Source organism: Xenopus tropicalis, chromosome 1 (assembly GCF_000004195.4).
Source record: "Xenopus tropicalis strain Nigerian chromosome 1, UCB_Xtro_10.0, whole genome shotgun sequence".
NCBI classification, from domain to species: Eukaryota; Metazoa; Chordata; class Amphibia; order Anura; family Pipidae; genus Xenopus; species Xenopus tropicalis.
This window is the reverse complement of record NC_030677.2, coordinates 26,476,046-26,485,890: the sequence shown is the minus strand read 5'-3', so window position 1 is coordinate 26,485,890 and position 9,845 is coordinate 26,476,046.

The following is a 9,845-nucleotide window of genomic DNA, read 5'->3' as shown; positions in this document are numbered from 1 at the left end:
CATTTTACCAATTACAGCCGGTGAGCGTGCCGTTATAGATCCTACGCTGCAGAACAATGTGATTTATTCTGAGCTTTTGCTGTGAGACTTCCCAATTACATCTCCTTGTAGAGTCCTGAATAATAATACATGCACCACAACATTGCAAAGGATCTGCAGAACTCCCTATAATAGTAACATTCTATAAGTTTCGAGGCAAATAGAATATAGATAAATCTTGTGTTTTTTGACTACACTTTACCAAAGTTGCCAACACAAATTGTTTTCACCTCTTTTACTACTCCCCCCCCCCCACAGTCTTTGTATAGAAGCAATAAAGAAATACCAAGAAGAGAAAGTGCGGTCACATATAATTGGTTCATGGCAAGAATAAGCTCAATACTCAAGCACGTTCGAGATTTTAATCAAGGAATTGACAGTGGACATCTATCAGTGGTTTTATGGCCCGATGGACACTAAATATTACCCTGGGGGGGAAGAAGTGTTCTTCTGTTGTGACATAGATTGATATCATTCTCAGTATAACATGTTATTGAGCTCTGTTGATACCCTTGATATTATTTAACATTGAGGTGGGCACAGGGTAAGGAAATGATTGACCTCAGTGGCCTTGGTTAATCAATAAATGAAACATTAAGAAGGAATGTAAAAATAGTCATGTAATAAATGGCACATGAAAGGTGAGCAATGTGCAGCAAACCCAAGTACACAGATAGGAAATTCTTTGAAATTGGCAGTTTGAAGATAATAATGTTAATGTAGGAGACCCTAGAGTCACCAGTGGTCTTAGACAACTGAGGATGTAATAACGTATCCCCTGCAATCTTTGCTTCATGGTGGGGGGTCTCTAAGAAGTTATAATGCTTTCTCACAAAGAATAAGGACCTTCTTAAAGAGGAACAACATCAAGATACCCTTTCAGCCACAGCCTGGGCTTTCGGCAAGGAGCCTTTTTTACTAGCTATTCTTTATTTGCATAGAGCTCCGGTACTTGCTGAAAGATATTCCCAGAGCTGTCCATAAGTTGGTTCAGATAGGGGCTGATTGCCCTGGGCTCTGCAGAACCGCTGTTGGATTTAGTAAGGCAACATTATATCTGGCACTGCAGAGGGGAATGGTGACAACAGGGCAAACCACAGCAAACCACACATCTATGTTTCCCAACCTGTACATTCCATTCATTTCCACATCATCTTAACAGCCTAATTTTGGAGGTTGCTATAAGTCAGTGTTGTCCAACTGATTATATGTAGTAGGAGGATTATTTCTCATATAGCATTTTGGAGGGCAGGATTTAATTATCCATGTAGTGAAGTCTATGGAGCCTTTAAGCAGACTTGGGGTGGCAAAGAAATCCTTTGGAGGGCCACATACGGCCCAAAGACCTTCAGTTGGAAAGCCCTGCTATAAATAAATGGGGCCCCAGGCCCATCAGAAGCAGAGATGGCCCTGTGAATACAGCATGTTTAATCAACCGAGTCTTCACCTTTAGGTGCAGTAGGCTTTATCAATCAACTTTCCTGATTGGATGTTATGGCTTAATTATCATAGAAACCAGTCAGTGGTTGACCAGCCCGCAATAGGAATAAGAGAAGGATTTAATAAGGAGATAAGTAATATCAATAACAATAGAAATCTATATAAATCTCATCTCTGGTTGTTGGGCTTTTTTTTTTACCAGATAGTATATTACAACTGCAAGCCGCAAGGAATGAAAAACAAAAGAAAATGTTATCCTCTTCATTAGTTAGTAATGGGTTTAGACCTTTGTGATGCACACTTCCGGAACTAATGTCACCGCTAAAGTCAATGCTGCTGTGGGACGGGAGATTGGGGGAGAGCCACCAAAATCTGGTAACTCCTGAACAAATAGGGGAGGTTGATAGCTCTGAATTGAATGGTTGTTAATGTTTTTGTAGTGCCGTTGATTACTTCCCTTATAGACAAAACTCGTCAGGCAGATTTTAATGCTTGATTTGGAATAAAGGATCTTTTAACGACAGTCTAGTGTCCAAGCCTTTTTACAGATTAAAATTCCTGGCTATTGGCTCAGGGCACTAGGAGAATTGGGTGCGTTACTGCTGAATTTGAATTGCTTTTTTTTGCTTTAAAGTTTGATGGATCTGGACTTCTCCATTGGTGTGGGACTCAGGGCAGTTTGCACCGGGGTCACAAGACAAATAGGGTGAGTCCTGCTTTAGTTCCTTACATTATCATTACATTCCCCACTCAAATGTTGGACCCGGGGTATGGACCCGAGCCAAGAAACAGTTGGAGGAAGTCTGTGCTATTGTTGGCTGAGCCACACTCTATTTGATTCCCCACAATATCCACTTATCAGTACCATATTGAGAGTTGATTCTGAAATGAACCTCCCTTATAACTAAACAATTCAACTTGTTGCAGAATCTCTGATATTCATGTTTCAATAGACGATACCGATTCCCACCTGTGCGCCAAGACAGAATGTCAGCAATCAGTATTTCATCTGTTGTCAGTATGTGCAAAGCAGCAACGTCGCTGGGTGCCCTTGACCAACAGACAAAGACGAAGGAATTATTACTCCCCAAGCACATTCATACATTTCTATTGTTGACTTTTCCTTTCTGCCGCTCTGCCAGTGACCATGGTAATCACTTCTGACAATACCGTATATACACAGTTTTCACCCACCGATTATTGTTGCAGATACCCTTGAGGATTTCTCTGTAGAAGCTGTTTTTCATCCGCAGAGACAGTGAAGGCATATAAAATAGTGGCTGTGATTAATTTGCACTTGGTCGGAGTCAGAGCATACCTGGTTACTCACATAACGGCTTATTTACTATGAATATTTCATTGTGCTTTGACAGCTGCCTTAAGTACAGGACTCAGGCTGTACCTTGAACTATAATGATGTGCAAGTAGGGCACCCAGTAGTGATGTTTGGGTTGGCCTGTAATCCATCTGTTCACTCACAGGTTGGGTAGGTTTGGGCCAAATACTGCCCCCCAGAGGTGGGTCTGTATTTGCCTTCAGTCCAACACCCCCGAGCCCCGCCTCACTTTCTCTGCCTTCTGTTCTTATATAGGAACCCCCTTTCAGTGACAGCAGAGATGGGGGAAGGGTGCAGGCTTTGGTGGTCTGGGGTTGTGCTATGGTGGGTTATGGTAGAAAAATCTTTGACCCGTGCATCACTAGCATTCAATCATGGGCTAGCCCAGCACATACCCCTTAAGTAGCAGCAGAAGTTACATCTGAAACCATGCAAATTACTGCAAGGCACTTTTTAAGAGCAATATTATTGTTATAAATTGTGCATTAACCATTTCTTTGGGGCCACAGCCTGAAAAGCTCCAAAAGGTTGTTCTTCCCATGGCTCTAGACTGATTTTTCTTCTCTGCTCACTGACTTTATTTTCTGAGCAGAGCAACATCACAAGACTTTCCTTTTCTCACCAACTTAACTTTCTACCAGTTGTGTCCAGTTGGGCAATATGAACAGCAGGTGGTGCTGTTGTGGCTCTTTGTTTATTTCTACTTCACTGCCTAAATCTACCCAGGTGCCAATGCTTTGTTTAATGTGGATTTTGTTTTGTTAAGCAATGCATGACCCCATTGGCTGGGTATAAAAAATTAGACTGCTTCTACCAAGAGGTATTTTTTATACTCTGGTATTACTGATCCTTTAAAAAATCATATTAAAAACATATAAGTCATAGTATTTGAAAGCTGTACATTCTGCCATTAAGCTAATTAGTCTTGTAATAATTACCCCAGTTAAAGGCAAAATGCTGCGGTTCTCTGCACAAAACAGTGGTTTTGAAACGGCCAAACAAAAAAACCCATGGATTCCCTGTCTTGTGCAGGTATAGGACCCATTATCCAGAATGCTCAGGACCAAGGGTATTCCGGATAAGGGGTCTTTCCTTAATTTGGATCTCCATACCTTAAGTCTACTAAAAAGCCAATAAAACATTAATTAAACTCAGGATGATTGTTTTGCTTCAATAAGGATTAATTATATCTTAGTTGGGATCAAGTACAGGTACTGTTTTATTATTACAGAGAAAAGGGAATCATTTAACCATGAAATAAACCCAATAGGGCTGTTCTGCCCCCAATAAGGGGTAATTATATCTTAGTTGGGATCAAGTACAGGTACTGTTTTATTACAGAGAAAAGGGAAATCATTTAACCATTAAATAAACCCAATAGGGCTGTTCTGCCCCCAATAAGGGGTAATTATATCTTAGTTGGGATCAAGTACAGGTACTGTTTTATTACAGAGAAAAGGGAATCATTTAACCATTAAATAAACCCAATAGGGCTGTTCTGCCCTCAATAAGGGGTAATTATATCTTAGTTGGGATCAAGTACAGGTACTGTTTTATTATTACAGAGAAAAGGGAATTATTTAACCATTAAATAAACCCAATAGGGCTGTTCTGCCCCCAATAAGGGGTAATTATATCTTAGTTGGGATCAAGTACAGGTACTGTTTTATTATTACAGAGAAAAGGGAATCATTTAACCATTAAATAAACCCAATAGGGCTGTTCTGCCCCCAATAAGGGGTAATTATATCTTAGTTGGGATCAAGTACAGGTACTGTTTTATTATTACAGAGAAAAGGGAATCATTTAACCATTAAATAAACCCAATAGGGCTGTTCTGCCCCCAATAAGGGGTAATTATATCTTAGTTGGGATCAAGTACAGGTACTGTTTTATTATTACAGAGAAAAGGGAATCATTTAACCATTAAATAAACCCAATAGGGCTGTTCTGCCCCCAATAAGGGGTAATTATATCTTAGTTGGGATCAAGTACAGGTACTGTTTTATTATTACAGAGAAAAGGGAATCATTTAACCATTAAATAAACCCAATAGGGCTGTTCTGCCCCCAATAAGGGGTAATTATATCTTAGTTGGGATCAAGTACAGGTACTGTTTTATTATTACAGAGAAAAAAAAACATTACAAAAATCTGAATTATTTGATGAAAATTGAGTCTATAGGAGGCAGGCTTTCCGTAATTTTGAGGTTTCTGGATAATGGGTTTCCATATAAGGGATCCCATACCTGTACCATTGCAGGAGCTCCGGCTACACCGGCACAAAAGAACAAATTACAGGTAGCCCCCTCCAAATCCAGAGGGACAGCTTTAGAGATGTGCGTATGTTTCACATAACGGATGCTCTCACATTCCCAGCCGTTCCCCAGAGGCACTTTCATTCAGAAACATTAAGGCAGCGGCTACAAAACACTTACAGGTGAATGGCAGCAAATGAACCAGTATATGAAATGAGAATCAGCTGACATGCACTTTATTGCAGGAAGCGAGTGACCCATATCTGGCGCTGAGACCTGCCACTCCATCCTGTTTCAGTGTAAAATGTGATGAATGGAACAGCCATATACACATACTGTAGGTAGGACGATACACATTGTATGACAGTATGGTGTAGGGATAATAAATAATAAATGGCAACAACATCCTATAAGATCCGTTAAATTCTGCAGCCCATAGTTTTCAGTTTTTCATGCTTAATTTACACTGACGTGGGAGCGCTCCAAGGCTTATTCAAGTTTAATGAAAGTGCTTCTGGTCCAGTGCAAAGGCCATTACAGCTCAAGAGAGTTTGTTCATGTGTTCCCTTGTGGTGACTCTTTTATGGATTCCAACACAGGAGAAGACATGAGTTAACGTAGCCCCATGCTTTCCTATAGTGTCCATACTTACTGTGCTACATGGAACCACCAAACCCAGGGGAAGGCATAAAAGAGCCGCTACAGGGGAATGCAAGAAGGGACCCTTGTCTGTAAAAGTCCTTACAGCAACAGGTTTGGGGTTCAACATGTAGTAACAAGACTGGCCTACCTTCCTGTAGACTAAAATACAGATCAATAAGGGGGTTGTGGGAGGACTCAAAGCTTAAGTAAAATATAATGTTTTGTAATGTTTACACAGATAATGTAGCCAGGAGATGCTTTTCTGCTCATGTTTATCACTCAGCCAACAATAGAGCTCATTTACAACTGCAGCTTTGGCCACACAAGTTTACATTTAATAAAGGTATTTCAAAAGGCACTCCTTGTTCTTCCATATGGCTGTACTTAGCCGCCATTCGTTCTCTCAAAAAATCATGCACAAATGCTTCTAGGGCAAGGGTGGACAAACTACGGCCCGCGGGCCATGTCCAGCCCGTTGGTCTTTTTAATCCGGCCTGACTTCGCAAGTCTCATCACGCGACACTTGAACTGACATTAAGTTTAAGCCAAAAAGTTTGCCCACCCCTGACCTACGGGGACCCTGGAGCTACAGCCACCTCTAAGGCTTATGTCAGCCAGGCATAAGGCGTATATTTTCGGCAAGCTGGAAATCTCTTGCCGAAAATAACGCCATACGCCTCCTACCTGTGCCTGCACCCTAATGAATGGAATACGATCAGGTGCAGCCAATACCCACACAAGAAAATGCAAAGTCTCGCGTATTTATGTGGATATCGCCTACATGTGCTTGCACCCAAGTGCATTCCATTCATAGGAGCGTATGGCGGTATTTCCAGCAAGCGATTTTCAGCTTGCCAAAAATATACACCATACGCCTGGTCTGACATTATCGTTAAGGTCCAGAGCGCCCACAATGCCCTGCATTAATAGACACAACTAACTGGCGCCTTAAAAATATGTTTAGGTGCTTTACCCTTTAAATTAACTTTTAGTATCATGTAGACATTGATATTCTGAGACAATTTGCAATTGGTCTGCATTTTTAATTATTTATGGTGTTTCACTTATTTAGCTTTTTTTGTTCAATAGCTCTCCTGTTTGGTATTTCAGCAACTATCTGGTCCCTAGGGTCTTATTTACCCTAGCAACCAGGCAGGGGTACGAATAGGAGACATAAATATGAATAGGAGTAGGCCTACACAGAAAGATAAGTAATAAAAAGCAACAATAACAATAAAATTGTTATTGGCAACAGTTTTTGGCTGCTGGGGTTAGTGACCCCATTTGAAAGCTGGAAAGAGGCAGAAGAAGAAGGAAAATAATTCAAAAAGTACTAAAAATAATGAAGCCCAATTGCTAAGTTGCTAGGAATAGAGCATTCTATATCATACTAAAAGTACATTTTAAAAATGTTTCCAATGCATTACAATAAAATTACTATCTAGACTTATGTCAAGGTAAATCCCATTCAGGGGTCCTTATTATTTAATAGAATTTATAGACCGGATGCTCCCTGTCTGTATTGGCTTTTATAGAGGAGGATATTGGAGAACATATTCCAATAATGATATATGACCACAATTTAATTTTGGGGGTGGAAGTTTGGTCTGTCTTTAGAAGTACAAATGACCACCATATGGGGGTTACCTTGATTTGAGTATAAGGGAATTAGCAATTTTATATTCACAAAACTTTGCCTAAAATCCTATGTTTTTGACAATGCATGCCCTTGCAGAAAATGGGTAGAACATGGGGACTAGGTATGTACATGGATCAATGATATGAATCAGTTCTGTTGTCTCAGAAATAATAAAGATAAGAAGGCTCATTTACAAATAGAGGGTTAAGTGTTGGGTGTTGCTATACCTTGTTTTTTAACTACAAATCTAGGCACAGATATTTGGATCTGACGGTGGATTGTGTGCCGGTGAGTACAACTTGAAGCTCACAGACAAAGTGAGAGCAACACCTTAATGCCACCTACTTGTGATTCATTCACAAGGCAATAGCCAAATAAAACACTTCCTTTGCTCCATGCCCTATGGCCTGTGCCCTGTGTGCCAAAAGGTGCAATCAGAGCAAAGTGCAGCACTTACCATGGGTATAAATGCAAAGCATATTGCATTCCAAGGGTCCAGATATTTACCCCTTAGCAGCAACAGCACATAGATTGAAAATGAACCCCAAGGAGTATATGTCACAGCTATCAACAACATAAAGGCCCTGCCCCACACAATACAGAGGAATATTAATTCTGAATATGTCATGGTGCCGGCGGTGCCGTGATTGCTAGTTACTGAGATGTAGAAGCGTTCCTGCTTGCTACTCAGTTTCCATACATTTCCCCGTTATAAGAAACCTTGGCGCTTTCAGACTTGATTAATTTCTCTTGACATTTTTATTAGAAAACATGCATTATGGTTATCTTTAACTGATGTGCAGCAGTCACTTGTAATACATGTGGCATTCAAAACTATTGCAGCCTGCTGTATGCAGAAATATATATATATGTTTTATGCTGGAAAGGTGGAGAGAGGAAGCACAGAGACAGGAGGAAATCTATGCTGAATACTGATTTGGTGTTGAAAATCTATGCTACTGTTTGCTTGCTGGTCCCCATAAATCTCTATAAATCTAGAAAACAGGTTATAAGATCTAAGATCAAGGGCCAGTAAAACCTGGATATAAGAATGCCCTAAAATATAATGTTCACTTAATCTGCGTCTGTTAAAATGCTGCACCATTCTCCCCAGCTATATATTTCATTTAACAAGTCCTGCAGTTCCGCGCTGCAAGGCTTTGGCAGGAGTAAACCTACAGATGATACATGTATTATAGAAGCTTCTATTCATCTTAGCAGACCAGGTGGGGCTTTGTTTAGATGGCTGATAGCAAACACACAAAATAATATATAACATGACATTAAAAAAAATTTGAAACAAACATTTTTATATGTACAATACAAAAGTAAATTGCATCAAAAACATACTTATCATCTTTGGTGTTAGTGCAAAGCAAAAATGCACAGCTTCTGTTGTCAGAATGGGACTTGTGTTTTTTACACGTGACACAAGAATTTATCCCATAATTCCAACATAACTGCAGCTAAGTGAGAAGCTGTATTAGGCACAATTGTGCCTGATTAGTGAGTGTGGTTGTCGGTGCATTGGGAAGCAAATTGGATGCAGGATGTGGCTGACATTTGCAGAGTGGGGATGAACCTTAAAGAAAGCAAAAATTAAAGGGATTCTATCATTATTTTGAAGGTGTTTTTTTTATTTTTAAATTACACTGTGTACATTGCACATAATTCACCCTGCCATTTAAATTTGTATTCTTCAACCCACAAATTATTAGCATTAGTATTTTTTTTTAAGTGGCAATATTGGATTGCAGTTCATCGTTCCTGATTCTAAGCTTTCAGAAAGAGCCAGCACTTTACAATGGACCTGCATTCAGATAAGCTATTGTTTCTCCTACTCAATGTAACTGGAGTTGTCATGGCTGGACTTGGGTGTTTTACAATTGAGTGCTATTCACATTCCTACCATTAGGTGGGGCATGGGAGCATTTTTAGCAAGCAGGTGTCAGAGAGCTGCTATCTTGCTACCTTTCGATTGTTCTGCTGATTGGCTGCTGGAGGGGAAAGGGAGGGGGGTCATATCATTCCTACTTGCAGTGCAGCAGTAAAGTGTGACTGAAGCACATGACTGGGGCACCTGGGAAACTAAGAATATGTCTAGTCCCATGGGAAATTTCAAAATTTAAAAAAAAAAAAAAACAGTTTGTTCTTTTAAAGAACAGCTTTCAATGCACAACCCTGACTCTAAGCAACAGATCCAGGAGCATTTTAACATTCAACCCCTCTGTAGGAGTCAGTGGTAGTGAGTAATAACTCCCCAAAATTAACCCTGTCAGCAGAGGCCGCGTATGGCCTAATGTGGTTTAATTAGGTCAAAGACTATGTCAGATATTGTTCCAGTGTATAATTATGGTTAAACAAACAGAGCACAGCTATATATGAACTGCTGCTAATAAATGCAATTACACACTTAGGGCTAATAGACACAGAGCTACTTGTAGCCAGATACTTGGCGTGGCTACAAAATGCCAGAAAATACCCTGCCATAT